Here is a 19,068-nt window from a genome sequence, read left to right as displayed (position 1 = left end):
CAGTTCAACTACAATAACAACATATGCATGAAAATGTGTTGGCTCTTATTATAAAAGAAGTGTAAGTCACAATCATACAATACACCATGTAAACCTATTATCCCCATCAATGGAACGATACAACCACATCAGCCCACTCCTTCAAAGAGATGTACTAGCTCTTTGCAGTGGAGAATCCAAGGTGTGTTATAATATTGTCTAATCCTTCTTCAAGATAGTCTTAGTATAAGCTTGGCTGACCAAAAGCTTGTACAATGAGCTATGAGGGACTATTTATAGCAAAGGGTGGGGTGACCCTTGACATTCCCCTTTGTGATAGTTCAACTACCCTCATGAATCTTCACCTACTCTATGACTATTACATCCAACTTTTGACACTCAACTTACACTCGACATGACTCAACATTAAAATGCACATGTACTCATGTGAGACAACATGGCTTGAGCAAGCCTTGCAAGACATCATTGACACTTGGTCGACTATAGTGAGACAAACTCTTTGACATGCTTGTGATGGTGAAGCTGGTGAGTTGATGCCAAGCTTGGTCGCCCCTGATGGTGTGCATGCACCTCATGGTGACATCTTGCTGAAGCGAACACTTACCTTCGTTGCAATCGGTGCATTGGTTTGGCCACTTCATCCAACTCATCTACTAACATGCGCATGGTCTTCTTGGGTACAGTTGAACCGACAACACATTGATGCATAGTTTCTGTGCATCTTCAAGTGAGTGTTGGTGGTCATGTGCATCAACTTGTCGAAGTGCATCTTCAACCCCAGTTGGACTTGCTTCTTGTCTTTGCCTTGGTGAGTGTCTTGAATGGGTTGGATTGCATGCATGTGCTCAACGAAAAAGCATGCTATTGGATCCTTTGCATGTGATCAACAACATTTCTCACCATGTTTGCTCTGTATCAACTGCTAGGATGGATCCTTAACTTGTACTGGCGCAGTTCCATCCGTGAGTGCACGTTGCACCCACTATTGTTCCTATTCCTACTGCAACTCATTGGACTGTCTGTGCAGCCTCATGTTCTTCCTGAGTTGCTGCTTCAACACATGCAACTCCTTCTTTGTTCCATCTTCTGCCTTCACACGATCTTCATGTCGCGCTGTAACTTCATAGCCTGAGTCTCCAAAGTTACTTTCATTATCAGTGGATCTACTTAATGTTGCAACTTTGCTCTGCGTCTATGTTATCAACAACCTTCCTCATACATCTACTGCATTCTCTTCATTTACTGCATTCGGTATGCTAACTTCAGCTGTTGTTCATGATGCTGCTCATTTTAATGATGTTGCTTGATGTCCTTGTCCACGAACTACTTGATGTATTCGTGAGTAGGTAAGCCCATGGACACTTGATTGACTGCATCCCCAAATATGCTCTGAATAGTGTCTTCATCTCTGCTCTCTTGGAAACCATTGTACCTGTAATACTAAGAGGAAAATGAACACTTGTGATACCTAGAGACATGGAAACACTAATAGCAAGAAATTTGTTAGTCGAAAACCAAAATGAACATGAGAACTGACTTGCAACATACCTGGGTGAATGATCATGAAGGTTGCGCAATTTTGGCCAGAAGGTCGAGAGACCGATTGCCAAGACTGCACAAGGCATAGTCCGGGCTACTGGGAGACTGACTGACTGCTGGAACTACAAAATGCGCAATCCAGTTGGGCAAATGGCTACTGGGATTGTGGAATGTGAAATTCCAACTTGGAAAGACTATTGGCCCAAGGACAGATTTACGCAAATTTTTGGGACAAACAGCCACCGACCTCCAGAAATTCTCAATTCAGTACAGGAGGCCAGTGTTGGGCCTGAATGCACAAATCTAGAGAGGAAGGTGAACCTTCCTTCTCCGGATTGCGTAATGCAGCCTTGGTGAAGGCAGAGATCGAGCCAAGGTTGGCCCGACTCACCGACGGGAAATTGAAAGAAAGTAAGTCGATGAAATGCATGGCGACACTAAGTGATAGCAGAAGTGATAAATAGTGCATGAAAAACATAAATGGAGGATTGATCAAACAGATCAACATGCATGTGGGTGAGGTCATTTTCCTGTTGGGAAAATGTCCGTGCAAAATAGTTCCATGCATGTGATAGCAGTGAGATAGCAACGAAAATTGAAACAAAGCTAGGACAAGCTAGTATACATGTAAACAACAACAAGCGTTCAAAAAAATCAAGCAAACAGTACTCATACAAGCGAAAACCCAAAAAGAGACAAAAATGCAGCACAAGGCATGGGAAGTGAGCTTACCCCAAAACATCTAAGATGAATGTGTCAACTACTCCTAGATGTGATGTGGGATGTCAAAGCTACAAGGTTGATGTGAGGAATGAGCCCTGCAGTGTCCCGTTGATGAGTTTTGATAACATCGAGGTTGTGATGCGCATCCCACAAATCTAGGGGAAGTGACACTTGGAGGGAGGTTTCTGAATTGTTCCTTGCATGTAACCTCCAACTGCTAAACATAGATCCCTGAAACAAGGGATGCCATTGCATGATGCCTTGGGATAAGCAACCTATGAATGCAAGTTTGTTTTGCTTGGTTCCGGACGGAACCGGTCAACTCAGCTGCACATACAAGCGACTACTCTACTGCTAGAGAAAAATGTGCATTTTTTACTGTAAGTTGGGCTAATTGCCCAAAGGGATTGCGCAAATTCTGGGCAGAGAAACTGACTACTTCCCAGATTTGTGAAAATCTTGGGTTGAACAGCCTGTTCATGGAAAACTTACAGCAAATCTTGCTGGGAGGGTTGGCTGGTAGGATTGCGCAATCCTGGAGCCCAGCAGGCTGTCAGAGGGAATTGCGCAATTCCTGGAGGGAAGGTTGGTTTCCCTCCAGAAATGCACAAATTTCACTGGGAAGTTGCTCAGCCTGTAGCTGGACCAAGTCTGGGTGAGCAGCTTGTGAAGGGAAAAGATCAAACTATGATTGACAGGCTGCCTTTGAGCAAGAAAGACACTGAAGCTTGAGGACTTGACAAAGCAAGGCAAGCTACTGTGAAGGTTGGTAGGGAGGCTCCAAAATAGGCTAAGGCAAAATTTTGGGTGGTGGTTGTAATCGCTACAACAATGTCCTTTTCCCATTTGCAATAAAATCAAAGTGTCGTCTTTTACCATGTGGAGTGTCGCACAATGCACGAAAGCTAGTTTTGGTGGTTTCAAGAGGTAACCTTGGCGTAAATGGTTTTTTCTTACCATGTAAACATGTATCGCACTCATTTCCAAAGTTTCAAGCACTATCGCACAAGTGTCTTCATGGTAATTGCAAAGTGTGTCATTAGTGTCACACTTGGTGCAGGTCATCGCAAAGTTGTCGCATTGAATAAATGATGTTGTTCTTATGTTATGAGTGTTCCATGTTGTGTCATCAAGTGATCTAAGGGTGTGATCATGTTCAAATTCATGCTTTTTCCTATCTTCCTTTCACTAATCCGACACTTAGTCAAATTTTCAAAACTCCCCAACCAAGCCACTCAACCTATTTCAACCTTTCTGAACTGAACTTTGTGACATCTCAACCCTCAATAAGCAACCTTGTCTCTTGACACTGTACAATGTGCAATCTCTTCCTCCCAAAATTGTGCACTGCATAATCTCAGTGCTCAAGCCTAGCCCCTAAGCTCCAGAATTGTGTTGATTTCTCCTCCAGCTAGGCCTGAACTACACATTGCACAGTCTCAACCCTCAAGCTTGATGCTTAAGCTCTCTAGTTTCACAATTAAGTAATCACCTAGCCTCCTTGTCCTTCCAGCACTACAAAGTGGGAAAAGTTAGTGCTTAAGCCCTCAACCTAGCTCCTTTAATCCCTCGACTATGTAATCTCAATCTCAGTCTAGCCTGAACTATGCATTGCATAGTCTCAAGGCTTAGTATTGACCCTTGACTGCCTAATATGCATAATTGCATAGTCCCTGAGACTCTCCCTCAACCTACTTCCCAGTTCTAGCTCAGTCAGTGGATCATCATGCAACATCTTAGACTAGGGGTTTATCAGACGGATGTCATCTTTTCATGAGTGAATTGCAGATGCGGGTACTCTATCATGGTATGATAGGATGATGAAGAAGGAGATGGCGAAGGAGACCATGCTATAAAACACCTTCATAGATGCAAATAAATTTTGATCAATGAGGAGGAAGCAAAGGAACACCAATTTGTGACAACATCTCAATATCTAATAACACTGAAGACTCCTCATCTTTAACCATATGGAGGTGGAAGAACAGATCATGTTCTATATTCAAAGAAACATAAAGCAAAAAGCAACAAAGAATGTCTTGGCATTTCCATGTCATCATGCAATCCATGTCATTAGTATCATGTCATGTCATGAGTCATCATGTGCCACATCATTTTTTGGATTGTGTAAATTCTTATTTGAAATGTATTATAAAGTGGAAGTCCAAAGGACATGTATAGAATGTAAAGAGTCATGTAAGAGTTGAAAAGTCATAGGGAAGTCAAACAATCATGAGGGTAGTCCAAAAGTCACAAGGGAGGTGAAGGATCACCCCATTTGTTATATATACACCCTCATTGTACAAGAAAAGTACTTTTCACCTTGGCTTCTCCCATAAGGCATCAAAGAGATAGAGTTAGTACTTTTGGGGAGTAAGTAGTGGCTCCAATGCTCCGCTATTGGAGCTAGTGGTCTTCGTTGTATTCATGCGACTTGAGACTTTTACTTAATATTTGAAACCTGATGGCCAGCATGTTCATCATTCATGGACTATGAATATTTGTAAGATTATTATGTAAATGTTTATGGTTCATGTTTGTTTTCACTTATACTAAAGTAGTTGAACTATTTTAGTAATTTCAGTGCTTATCATATTGAGAATGTGTTGTAATGGTTGTAATGATCGTCGCATCTTCAAGGACTATTCCATTGTATGTTAGACAAATATTTCACGTTTGTGCATGTCTTTGTTAGTGTGATACTATTACCTCTCCCCTAGAGGTTCACTTTATTTTCCCTCCGCATTATCAGATCCTTGACACACCTACAACTGAACATTCACCAAGCACACCTACTTTCTTTTTTAAGGCACATTTGATTCTCTCTCTTGCTGGCAGCTAAAGCCAAGGAAAATCTTTAAGTAAACAACAACCGGGTCATATTCTAGATGGGGCTTCTATACCAAATAGGGTGAGGTCTAATTGAGACCTTATATCGGGGATACCCCTTTGAATGTTTCCAATTCTAGCACCCTCAACCAAGGGTAATAATGTCTAGGGCATGTCATAATAAACTCTAATTTTAACATTCATTGTGGAGTAAAATACCATTGTAATAATATAGTATATATAGAGGCACTTGTATTATTGCGATGTAATTCCTCAATATATCTTGGTATATAATAGAGGTTAGGGAGTCTCATGATAAACACAACAAAATTTCAAAGTCTTACCTTTATAAAGTAGTGAAGCATTTGTGGAGGTGCTCTTTGCAAGATTGGATATTTATGAAGATAATAGATATGTCATTACCTTCTTGTGGATGTTTCCCCTATTGTGGTTTTACCACGTAATTCTCGTGTGTCATTTTCTTTTGTCTCCTTTCTTTTGTTTATTAAGTGTTGATATCATTCACGAGAGGTTAGATTAGTAAAGTTTTGTTTTGTTTTATATTGTTATATGTGTTTGTATGTTTTCAATATTCTAACAACATTGTCTCCTACAAAGATGGCGATTGGTAAGACAAGGATTGATTTCCTTGGAATGATGATTGCAGAAGGTAAAATACCACTTTAGGACCACGTTTTACAAAACCTCTCTACTTTCCCTGATGAAATAAAGGAAAAAAATATCTTCAAAGGTTTCTTGGTGCTTTAAATCATGTTATACATTTCTATAAAGACCAAGTTGAAGATGTACCCTGATTATATATAAGGCTAAATAAGGAAGGGACTCTAATGGACAAATGAAATGATTAAGGTTGTACATAGAATTGAAAAGAAGTTATAGAATTTTCCTAAGCTTAAGCTCTTGGTTGATAGTTTTCCCTACATGATTGAGATAGATGCATATGATACTACATGGCCATATGCCATGGTAGAAAAGAAAAATAATCATTAAGAAATATATATGCATTATTCTGGTACTTTTCATGATATGGAGACTAGATATCCTTCTAGTCATAAAGATATTTGTGCAATAAAAAGAAGCATTAATAGAATTATATTCTATCTCAATCCTACATATTTTATAGCCAGTATCAACTTAAATCACATGGAATGAATGTTCAAAAATTAAAAGTTACTTGAATAAGGAGATAGAAAGATAATGAGATGAAGCCTCTAATTGGATGGTTGTGATTTCAATATATAATATAAACCAAGAAAATAAAATAACATTGCAGGCATGTTCACCTAAGAAGGAGCTCTCAATATAATACATTGCAAAACGCTAACTATTGAAGAAAAGGGAAAATAAAAATTTGAAGGTGAATGAGATAAATAATTCGAGGAAGGAGAACCAAGTTGCTTAAAAAACATTTATTGGCCTTGTCTTGTCCACATGATTAAAATAATCCCAAGGCTCCAAGGAATTATAATATTTTGGGCTTCAAACCATAATATTGTAAACAACTACATTTACTTTGCTAAATCTAGGATGTTTTCTTGTTATGTTTGGGATGTAGGAATTTTCATGGGACAAATAATTGTTGAAGTAATATATCTTATTATGTCATATGGATACTATTGTGAAATTCTAGAACTTGTCAAGCAGAAACAATTAGTCTATATTTGTATGAATTATGCGTTGATTTTTCATAGGTCTTCTAAACTGATAATTACTTCTAATGATTTAATCATTTTCCTTTTCATATTCACCATTAATAAATTACACATAAGACATCCATATTAGAAACACCTATGATAGTAGGATCATAAAGAGACAGCCAAACAAGAGACACAAATATTTTACCCTGGGAAAACCCAACAACCTATTCCTTAGAGAAGTTATGTTATTCAAAAAGAGATAAAATTTAATCGTTAAAAGTCAAAATAACCAGCAGAAAATCCCAGGTCAAACCTAGTAAAACTTCTTATCCAAAGATAAGTGTACTCAGAATTTTGTTATGCTTTAGAATTCAACCTCTTACTGAGAATTTGTCCTCTTACCCAGAATTTAGCATTCTGCCGAAGATTCGTATCTGCCTCAAATAATTTGTTTGTCAAAGGATTTTGCTTTCTATCTCAGGATACTTAGGTTAGCATTTATCCATAATTCAATCTTCCTAGAAACTTGTTTTCCCACAAACTTGGTCTACCCAATGAAATTTGTCTTTTTTCTTTCTCTTCTTCACATAAATAGAATAATATATATATGAGAAGTGATTCGTGGAAGAGGACGATGAAATATCCTTTATATAGTGGAAAAATGAGCTTGAAAGGGTGTGTCCTTGGGGTTGTCCAACATGATATTCCTGGAGATCCAACTTGAAATTGTGGAGACATAAAATTTGATTTTCAAAAATATAATTTCCCTCATTTTGAAGTTGACATAAAGAACATGTATTACATATGTTTGAAGGGCTAAAATATTTAATTATGAAGACCAAACATAGCTACAAAAATTCAACATTCCCTCTTGGCTATCCAAATGTTCTCTTATTGAAAATTTTCTTTAAGATTTATCATTTGTCGTCAGCCTCAAAATCATTCAATTACCATAATCTTGGTCAACAACTTTGTCCCATGGTAAAATATACATCATCAATTGGGTTCCATAATTCTATTTATCATCTCTAACCCATAATACATCATTATCATCAACTAGCCACCATTAAAATGAAATCAATTCCTTTATTATCCTTGAAAGCTCTTGATCAAAATCATACTATCCTATTCATGGGTTGAAAGAAAAATAACAATGACAATCTAAAACAAGTGGAAAAGACAACTATGATCTATTGTATGATCAAATACCCATGAACCATTCAATTTAGGAAGCAATCTTCTTGAAGTGATTAAGTACTTGATTATACATTAAATGAAAGAAAACATGATCTAGGAAAGCATAAAGAAAACATGTAAAAACTTGCAATGACTGTGTAATCTAATGTTTTTAAGCAATCAATTTCAGAAGGGTTACCTTCTTGAAATGTTGAACATGAGATGACATAATAGATAAGAAATTTAATCTAAAAATCATGATAAAAGAATGAGAAAGGAAACTAAATCACTGTATGTTCTAAATGCCTCAAGCAATCAATTTTGGAAGAACTACCTTCTTGAAATTCTCTACATAAGATTAAACAATGAATGTAAAACTTAATCCTAAGAAAGCATTGTAAAAACATGTAAAGGAAAACTAAGATCATTGTATGCTCCAATGCTTCAAACACAATCCAATTTTGGAAAAGAGAAAATTATTTTCTTGAGATGCTTTGATTAGCATAAGATTACACAATAATTAAGAAAGAAATAAATCTTAATCTATGAAAGCAAATAAATCTTAATCTATGAAAACAAATAAATCTCACACATTGTAGATGGCCAATCCAAAAGTATGAGGATGGAAAGTTGAGAAGCTCCAAATGCAAGCCTTCTTCTTTATTCAAAACATGAGAAATTCCCCAACTTTACACATAAAATGATAGGAGAAAACTTCCCCTATTTATACAAAAAGATGAGAATCTATCTCATTAATGAGAGTCCATGAATCTCTCCCTATATCTCTAGAGTTACAATCAAAATAGGAAATGTAAGACACATGTCATCTTAGAGTTTCAATACAAATAGGAAATGAGACACATATCCTTATGATCCCATGATCTTCTCCACTAAAATTCCAATTTAGCCTTAGGAGGCCACATAAGGGTCTTTTAGAAGCTTCCTTTTGACCTACACATGTCAACAATCTCATCTCACTTGTTAGGTACAAGCATATGCACATTATTTTCTAATTTTTAACCATAAATTCATTTAAAAATGCTAAGAATTAATAAAGTTTGGAAAAACATAAATGTGATCCAATAATGATAATGGTAAGGTAAATGTCATGAAATAGAGGTGGAGTGAAGGTGACAATATGGAAATATAAGTGAAACTGTAATTGAAGTGAATGACAATTTCAAGGCCCAACAATGGTGATATAGGTAGTTGAGTGGGAGTGGATATTTGAGATGGATGTGGTTAGGCTTGTGGTTGTGGTGGAAATGAATGGTAGGGATAACATGGAGTTGGGTATATAGGATATTGAGGAAAATATTGAGGATATTGTGGATGGCACCCACAAGTTCCTTGCCAACCTTGTTGCCAAGATTGCTTTTGGAGTTGAGATGGCCAATGTTGCCAAGGAAAGAGTGTGTTCCAATTACTTTGAGATAAGTTGTGCATAAGCTTGAAATTTTGAATTAGGTTCTTGCATCATACTAGGTTGAATAGGCTGCCATGGTCCTCTTGGAGCTACATTATTGGCAATTGACTTGCTCCATTGTCCTCTTGGTAAACTTCCTTCAACCTTGGTAATGATGGACAATATTTAACATTATGTGATTCTGTATGGAAAACACAAATATCAACATATTTTTCATCTTGCATTCTTAACATTTCTCCTTGTTCACTTAGATTGCTAAGAATTTATGTTTTAAAGTTATCAAGCAAATTTCCAAGTTTAGCTTGACTTACCGATCTTGATGTTGAGTTACTTACTCTTGCCCTTCCTCTTGATATGTGTTTGCATGTTTCACAAATTTCTTCAAATGATAGTTGGTATACATCACCTCCACTCATGAGATCAAGGAAATCAATCCACTCATCCCTAATTGTTCTAAGAGGTTTTTTAGTGTGTCGGATACTAAATGATGTAGTTTTTCCCTCTTAACATTACACATGAACCTCTCTATTAGATCATCGAGGCTCTCATCTTCCTTTTGATTCATTCTAAATATTTCTTCTTTAAGATCATGATCTTTATATTTTTCTAGAAATATATTTTGCATATCATTCCATGATCTTATTGAATTAGTCCCTAAACTCATGAACCATTTAAGAGCTCTATCATTCAATGTTTCCAGAAAAAATCTCAGTTTTTGAGATTTTAATAAGTACCCACAATATATACAAACAATTTCAAATTCAAAGAGAAACGTTTCCAGATCCTTTAACCTTATACCACGAAATTTTGGAAGAAAAGATGGAGGGATGTTCTTCATGTGCACAATAACACCAGTATATTGAATGGGAAATCTGAGAGGATCTTCCTCATTGTCATCATCTCCATCCATTTCTTCTACATTCTTTGCCATCTTCTTCTTCTACCTGCAAAAGTGAATGGTGATGTGGATCTTACTACACCACATGATCAAATGGGGGGGTGGGTTGGTGTTAGAGATTTTTTTTTGTTTTTATGATTAAATGAAAACATTAATGCAATGCACTTCTCTATCTTTGAAATGAAATATGCCTAATGCAAATAATTTTTTTAGTTTTTTTTTTTTTTTTTCAAATAGTAAAAAGAAATGAATCATCTAGGAAAGAAAACAATGCATATTTTGACACCTCCCCAACAACGGAGCCAAAAACTGATGGTCCTTGGTATTGCTACAAGAATGCTATAGCTCCCAAGGCTACTGACTTTTAATTATAAACCTGAGGTCCGCACAAAATTAAGAGGTATCGCACTATATGTGCAGCATACAATGTGTCATTCCTTTGTTGTCATGATGTAATAGAGTGCATGTACTGCAATCAAACCCTAAACTAATTGCAAAAAATGAACTAAAATGGAAACCCTAACCTATTGCAAGAAATAAAGTACAAGGAAAGAAACATATTCTAATTGCATAAAGATCATGAACTAAATGTAAAAGAAACCTAAATTAACCCTATTTATCACATGTGATGATTTAAACTAACTGAGCATGGAATCTGATCTAGAGAGTACTAACTGCTGTGTGAATGAATGAATATAAAATAACTTTTTATTTTTTATCTTTTTGCTTGTAAAATGTAAATGCTAATATTGCTTGGTTCTTTGGGAGGGGAGACAAGTGTGGAGGGAAAGGATTACAATGGTTCATATGGCTTGGAGGGCAAGTAGGGGCCTAATCCTAGCTTCTAGTGATGAATTTTCTCAATTCGGGCTCAAAACAGGCCACTGCAGGTTTTCCTACAGGATCCCCTGTTTTATTACAAAAAGCAGGCCAAAAGCTTAGGAAGTGGTCTAGAAGGTGGAATGGAGCTTGGGAAAGGTGGATAATGGAAGAATAAGGCATGGAGGTGGTGGACACTACCCAGAACTCAAGCAAGGGCTTCAAGATGGGTAGATTTGCTCAATGGAAATGGCAATTTTTGCTTTGGCGACATGGGTGGATGAGGCTTGGATGAGGTGAACGAGATGAGGTCTCCCTATAATGTAGAATATCCTGAAACAACACACATTATTGTCTGCATCTATCCACAAATTCATCTATACATGGGAAATATTTATTAAATAATGGAAAATTACTTAGTCTAAAAATCAGAAATTCGAGAACTAGTGAGCTAGTAAATCTATCAAATGCCTAACCTAATCAAGTGAAAATGCAATGGGGTAAATTTTGTTATTAAATAGATTTTTTTTTATCTAATGCAAGTGGAACCAACTCGATTGAAGCTCGTTAGCATGCTCTAAAAAATAACAGAAATTTACCCTTTTTTCTAAAAAGGAATTCCAGAAATCTAGATTCGGGAATAAGAAGACTAATCCAAGTAGCTTAATGATTACTATGACATTCCAAATATTTTCTAAGGATGAAACAATGCTTTTGATTCTGCAAAATAACTTACATAAACCATTTAACCCAATCCTACAACAAGAAATCATTAATACTAAATGCAGAAATGGAAAGAAATAAGAACAAGAGATGCATGTGAATAAGAAGTGAAAAGAAGAAAATAAAATGATACAAAAGGGCTCTGAGGCTCCTGGGATGGCCAAGACCAAGGAAACTTAGATACCTATGGAGGATAACAAGATTTATAAGCTGAACATGACACCAATCTTCATTGTTTTCATCAATACAATTATATCCCTGCAAGAAAATACAATGGAGCTGCAGAAATATGAGTTCTCTCCACAAGAAGACTAATCAAAATCTATCACTAGAGGAAAATTCGACTTGGTACTTATACAAAATGATTAGGAATCATTCCCCATGAAAGGAGGAAGCTTTCCCCACAAAAATCCCTTGATTAGTGGATCTGCTTCACAATACTAGGAATCTGCATTAAATGGCAGGGAACACATTCTTAGATTTTCTCAGTCATTGGAGTTCCACAATATGTGCCATAATTCCATAATATTTTGTTGGTTTATTATTTAATATTGATCCTCCTGTAGTAAGGAGCAAGTCCCTAAATTATCTCCTCCTCCAAATCTTCATAATCTGCCTAATATTCTCATAATATTCAACAAAAATAAATACTATTAGGCACAAATATGAAATTATTCATAAACCTTCCTAATGAATATATTAATGCAAAAATAGAGGTTTAATGTACTGAAGGATAGTCATATGGGCCTTAATTTATGTTTATTTCAGAGGCATGAGCCTTAATTTATGTCTAATTTAGAGGCCCATCACCCATCCCTCTTAGCTATTTTTTTCTCAACTATGGAACAAATTCACTCGAAAGAATGGAACCCCTTTTCCTTCTAGTGGCTTAGTTATAACACAACCTGATAGCCTACTAGTGGTTAGGTTTGGCTACCTCAACTCTTAACCAAAGTTACACTATAGAATTTTCTTCATCACAATCATGTGGCTAGCCCCTTTTCCATGAGTTATGGGATCTCCTATAGAAATTATGGTGGTGAAAATAGGATGGTCAACTTATGAGCAACATAAATTTCACATATGGACTCTAATTGACGTGATTATTATGTCGTTGGAAAGGTCTTTGTGAGTAGAATAGGAAAAAAGGTGTTCCACTAAAGAGGCAAATTTTTACCCCTAAAAAATTTCATTTGATGCCTTAAAACGCTCTCAAAGGATTTAGACCCCAATTTGCTAAACTAATTCCCACTGGTAAAAAGGGTCATGTGAATTTATTCATCCACTTTTCCACTCTGAAAGCATCAATATGGATGGAAAACAATATAATGATCCAATTTGTATCACCCTTAGCAACTTTATCTTATTTTGAATCATAATTCAAATTCAAAATGTGATGACATTGTCTTATATGCTGTCAAGGCTTTTAGGGTTTTACAAAACTCTAATTTTATCAGCTTTTTCGGGAATGAGAAAACCTCTTATTACAATTCCTTCTGGATTATGGAAACATTTTCATATCAATATTCATTTAGTAACAAACTTAATCATTGTTCTTGATTCTTCCTCTAGATGGCTTTTTAAATAGGATTTAACACAATCAAACAATCTTCAATGAAACTCCTTGTCTCATACTCAGTCTTGGTTCCTTTTTCACTATAATATTTCAAATGCCCTTGACTTCCTTATATCAAATTGATCATGTTGATCTTGATGTCTGAGGAACCCTTGGAATTTCTTTAGGATTTTGATTAGCTTCACTTATGCCATTGAAGTTATCTAGACAACAAAATGTAATATCTTTAATAGCTTCAAAACCTTAAAACATAAGATCACCAATACTATCAACTTTTATTTTTGTAATTTATCTAAACCGTAAGACGACAAGCATCTGCGGTTTTGATATCACACAAACATATAAGTCCAAGCGTATGAATAATAATCCTTTGTAAGGCTTGCAACCTGTTGCTTGTTGGCAATATCATTAAAAACAAAATATTGCAGGACTTCCATAGAACCTAATGCATCAAACTAAAAATGGTTCTTCACAAGTATTGAATCAGGCAAGAGTTTGGAAATATAGTTTATGACTTTAGTAGTCTACAAGGCGTCAATAGATGGCTTACATGAGTGACTTAACAATCTTTGGATCCTTATTTTGTAGACAATCTTTATCAGAGTTCACATATAATGGTCACTTCATTAGAGTTTCAGACTTATCTCTCAAACCTTCTTAGTTTGTTAGTCTTTTGACTGAGATACTCTATATTTCTTTTGACTGAGACACTTTGGACTGGCTGAGGAACTTCTTTGGTTTCTTTTGTAGCATAGTCCTAAGATCCTTTTGTATCTAACAGATGAACTGGGGTTATCAACCCAAGGCTTCGAGCTTCTCCCTTCAATCAAGAATTTTGTTGGCCTATCCATTGGTTGAGGCATTATGATCACCTTCTAAGGTTCTTTTGCTATTTCTCATGAGTCCTCTGACACTTCCACAAGGTCTGCGGCCTAGCCTTGGTCATGTATGCTCATTTCCTAAGGCTTTTCAACCTCCCTTTAATCCTATTAAGGTATTTTCAAACCCAAATTAGGACTATGGGATTTTCTGTTAAACACAACAAACTCTCATCATAAACAATAGATAGAAATTTTCTCCTTGTTTTATTTATCAAATAATATCTTCTTCATTGATTTGAATTCTAGGGTAGAATATAATGAAGATTTTCTAGGGAACATCCAAGAGGGAATATCTTATCCTTATTTTGGATTATTCCTTGTGCTTCTTGGACTAGGACTTCTAGGACTAGTGACAAAACAAACCCTAGAGGTTAACTTGAAACAAAATGACTTCTTCTTCAAGGTTGTTCTTTCACTGTAGCTCTTATACCTTGTGGATTTTTCATAGATCTTCTAAAATTCTAATTAATTATAATGATTTTATCCTTTTCATGTTTATATTAATCAATAAGAAATTACATGGAAGACATCAACAGTAGACACATCTATGACAATAGGATCATAAAGACTCAGCCAAACAAGAGACACAAATATTTTACCCTAGGAAAACCCACATGTGGGAAAAATAATCAACCTTTTCCTTAGAGAAATTATGCAATTCAACAAGAGATACAATCTTATCCTTAAAATTAAAACTTATCAATATCAAATCCCAGGCCAAACCTAGTCAAACTTCTTGTCCAGAGATAGGTATGCTCATAATTTTGATCTCCTTCAGAATTCAACTTCCAACTCAAAATTTTTCCTCATGTCCAGAATTTGAATCTACCTCAGATAATTTGTCTGTCCAGAGATTATTTCTTTTATCTTGAGATGCTTAGGTTTTCTTTTGTCCATTATTCAATCTACCTAGAAACTTGTTTGCCCACAAACTTGGTCTACACCATGAACTTCGTCTTCTTGCTTTCTCTTCTTCGCATAAACAGAACATTATATATATGAGAAGTGATCCTAATTGATATGTGGAAGAGGAGGAAATGTGTCATTTATATACTTGATGAATGATCTTGAAAGGGTGTGTCCTTGGGGTTTGTTACAGGGAAAAGTGTCTATATAGAACTGCTCTATCCCGCTAAGGTGTGACAGCTGCCTTAGAAACAAAAAGAGAAAAGCTACTTTTGTGTTTCCTCTATGAATTATAGATAGAGAGGAACAGAAAGACCAACCTTTGTCTTGCACTAATCTCCTGATTTGATCCCTCTCTTCTTTGATAGTCCTCAGCTACCTGCTCCCTTGCACGCCCAGCTTCGCAAAGTACCTGTAAGATCACAGAAGCATAACACTATACAAAGACATGGATCTATAATCATAAAAAATCTAGGATCAGACGTAGATTGACCATACAAATGTAGCAAGCATCAATGACACAAAAGCATGGAGGAAAACTCAAATAGCTTTTATTGATAAACAAGAAAAGAGCCAAGAGGAGTTACAACCAGTTGTTCTAACCCAGCATCAACCTCCCAGCAAAGAAGCCCCTCTTCACCTCAAACAAAGCTTAGATCACCCAACAATCTGATGTTTGTCTCAAGAAACCAACAACAATCCCTTACAATATGCAAAATTCCAGCCTCTGGATCTCTGGGATGAGGGATCCATATATAGATATCTGTAAGGGGGATGAGTCAGCTTGTGATTCTATTAGTGTCTTCTCTCTGATAGTTCTTGCTTCCACTTGGAGACTGATGGTCTCTTACTCATCATTGGTCGAATTCAGTGAGGCAAGTGTCACAGGAGAAGATTTTGGAAGCTTCCATTGCCTCTCCACCTCGCGGAATGACACTACCATTTGTCATTTATCGCCCATCGCACCCCACAGAAGGGATTTTTGAAATGCAACACACCCACACAGTGTATTTAGGTGAGATGCAATGCACTTAGCCAGTGGAGCAGCTGAAATGATCTTGTTTTGACCAATTCTGATCAGTTTTTCATGGAGAACTTCTGGGAGAAGCTGTAATCTAATGACCTTGTTCCTTTAGGGGTTAGAACAACACTTTTAGGGACTTAGGAACCCTTGGTTTATGAACATTTCATGCTTGGGGTTGTAGGGCCCAAAAATGTCTATAACAGTTGCCCCCTAAAGCATGAGGTCGTTAATCTTTTGATGTCGGGTGAAATGATTTATTATGAGGATCTGAAGTTCTTTCAATGCTAGGAGGAGACCTATAATAAGATACAATACAATACATTATCTTCATAATATTTTCATGATCTAGCTGAGGTGGGCATTCCCATGCTCATATTTATAAATTCATTTTCATGTACATAGGACAGACAATCGTCTGAGTGTAGACTGATGATTCTGATAGAGCCATCATCCTTTTGATTGGATGATCATCTGTGCAGCAATGATGTACATTTGATGTCTTTATTTTCCCTGAATATATATCGCAGCCCGGATGGATGGAACTAGATCCGGGGTCTTCAATCTCTTTCGATCTTCACTTGGAGTACAAGTCGATCCATGTGAGAAATGTTCTGAAGTCGAACATGGAAAGACATCACTTGATTACCAGCTAATGATGTAAACTGTTAACAAGTGCGAGAGGAATCACCGATAATGATAATGACCCTCAAGGTGCTGTAGTACAATTCACGTGGTGTGAATAAAGGACTTGGCGTCGAACACCACGAAAAATCTTTCGGTCGAAGGCCATTGATGTAAACCTGTCGTCGGAAGTGAGAAACTTGCCATTGAGGCATGCAAGCTTCAAAGTACTGAATGGGGTGTTCCTAGATCAACTTCTTGGATAATGAGCTGATGTCGACAAGAAGTGATCCGTCACAAGAGGGCCTTAATGAATCCCACATCAATGACACAGAACGGAGCAAATTATTTTAATGGAGGTGAAAACTATCTGGTGATATAAGGTTCAGGGTGGCGGTCATGAAAGAATGGAGTATAATGTATGGTAGTGGGTGAGACAAGGGTGAATTCTCTGAATGACTTCTCTTGAACATATCGGCGACACTATTGTGATGGATTGGCAGCATTAACCCCAAATGTGGATGGTATGATGTGACCATGGTGATGTGACCGGTGAATGAAACAACCCAACCCGACTCGGACACGGAGTGGAAGTGTCATGTTCAAGAGCGACTTGCTACCAACAAAGTTTCTTCAAGTTTTCTTCCCAATTTTCCCTAGTCATTGCTGACCAGTACCTCTTTATTTTTGTCAAGCTTGAGGAGGATAACATATGCTTGTTCTATAATTTGCCCTTCGGGCAAACCCATCGCTATGTTTTAACGAGCCTAGCGATAGTGAAACTCGTTCTCGTCTATAGACAAGTTTGTCGCTATTAATCTTTTTAACGAGTTTAACGAAAAAGATAACTCGGTCCTTTTTAATTTTAGAGAGTCTGAAAAGGAACGTAAAGGTAACTCCAAAATTCCTTTTTCGTCATCTAATCCCTTAAGTCCGAAAAAGTATAAAACAATACAGAAGGGATGAATTTTGATACTTTTAACGAGCCGAACCAAACAAGCGCTCGATCTTTTTGTGTAATAATCCCTCAGGTCCAAAAAGATTAAAATCTAGAGGAGGGATAGCACTTCCTGTCCCTTTAACGAGCTGGAGAGGCCAATGGCTCGGCAATCTTTTCATATTTTACGAGTCAGTTGAAAAGAGCTTAAAGGAGACTCGTCTTTTGAGGAACGAGTGATGAAATGGGTAGCAGCTGATTCCAGGTAAGGCTTGGAATTTTCCAATCACGGCAGTGTCACAAGGATGGCTAGTGAGATCACTCTTCGCAGCTGTTGCTCAAAATGGGTAAACAATCAAATGGAGGTGAATGATCGGCCAATGAAAAAGTGGAAGTGACGGTGCAAACACGACCAAGGATTTAATGGCTGAAGTACTACATTCACGATGGTTATTTACCAGTGAATAGTTCATTTTTTAACGAGCTTAAACGCGGAGGGAAACATTTTCTCATGGCTTATGTTTATTTTTTAACGAGCTTGAACTATGTGCTAAAACTACTCGATTAATCCAGTCGTGTGATAAGAATGTCTCATATAAAACGGAAACTTTTAGAGTTTTTCCCCACATCCTTTCTTTATGCAAGTTAGGAGACGACCAATCCTACGAGTTTAAAGGGTTAGAGGTCCTACAAATTTAAAAAATAAATAGTCGCTCTTCGCTTGCATGCCAAAGGTCCTGCATGCCCCCAGGTATAAAACAGAGTTTCAAGGTCACCTTTTATTCGAGCTGACAAAACATTTGTTTTATCAGGAAAGGTATACCTCTTTCAGGTTACCAAAGATTGTTCTATTCACAGCGCAAACAAAACACTTCTTCGGCGATGTCTACCGAAATAGACAAAGGTGAGTGGAGGAGGCTACTCCACTCACATAACATTGACAAGAGGATCTTGTTCTAGAATAACCCCCTCTTCCAATCACGGATGGGGGTACAGATTAGTCATATTCTCTCGCGGAAACCTACCCTATACCCGAAGTTTTCCTGCCGAAGCAGATGAGGGTGCATGCCCCCTGGGTTTCAGTCATGTCCCCCCGAATCACTTGCGCTCATCAGGTGGACGGACTGGGGATTGAGACATTTCTTGCGTGAAAAGACCATTCAGGGATGGTATTTGACTATTTTCTATGCGTGATCCGGGAAATGAAAGCTGGTCTACGAGCTTGACCACTCTTCCTTCGTGCAGAAAACACATCACTCTAAAGAGTGATGAGACAATGGCTCTCATGCAATAAATATAGTCTCGTCCAAGGAGTAGATTGTAATCCAGGTT

This window comes from Pinus tabuliformis, chromosome 6 (genome assembly GCF_031772625.1).
Source record: "Pinus tabuliformis cultivar Carrire ecotype Pingquan chromosome 6, CPIR1, whole genome shotgun sequence".
NCBI classification, from domain to species: domain Eukaryota; kingdom Viridiplantae; phylum Streptophyta; class Pinopsida; order Pinales; family Pinaceae; genus Pinus; species Pinus tabuliformis.
This window is presented reverse-complemented; position numbering follows the sequence as displayed.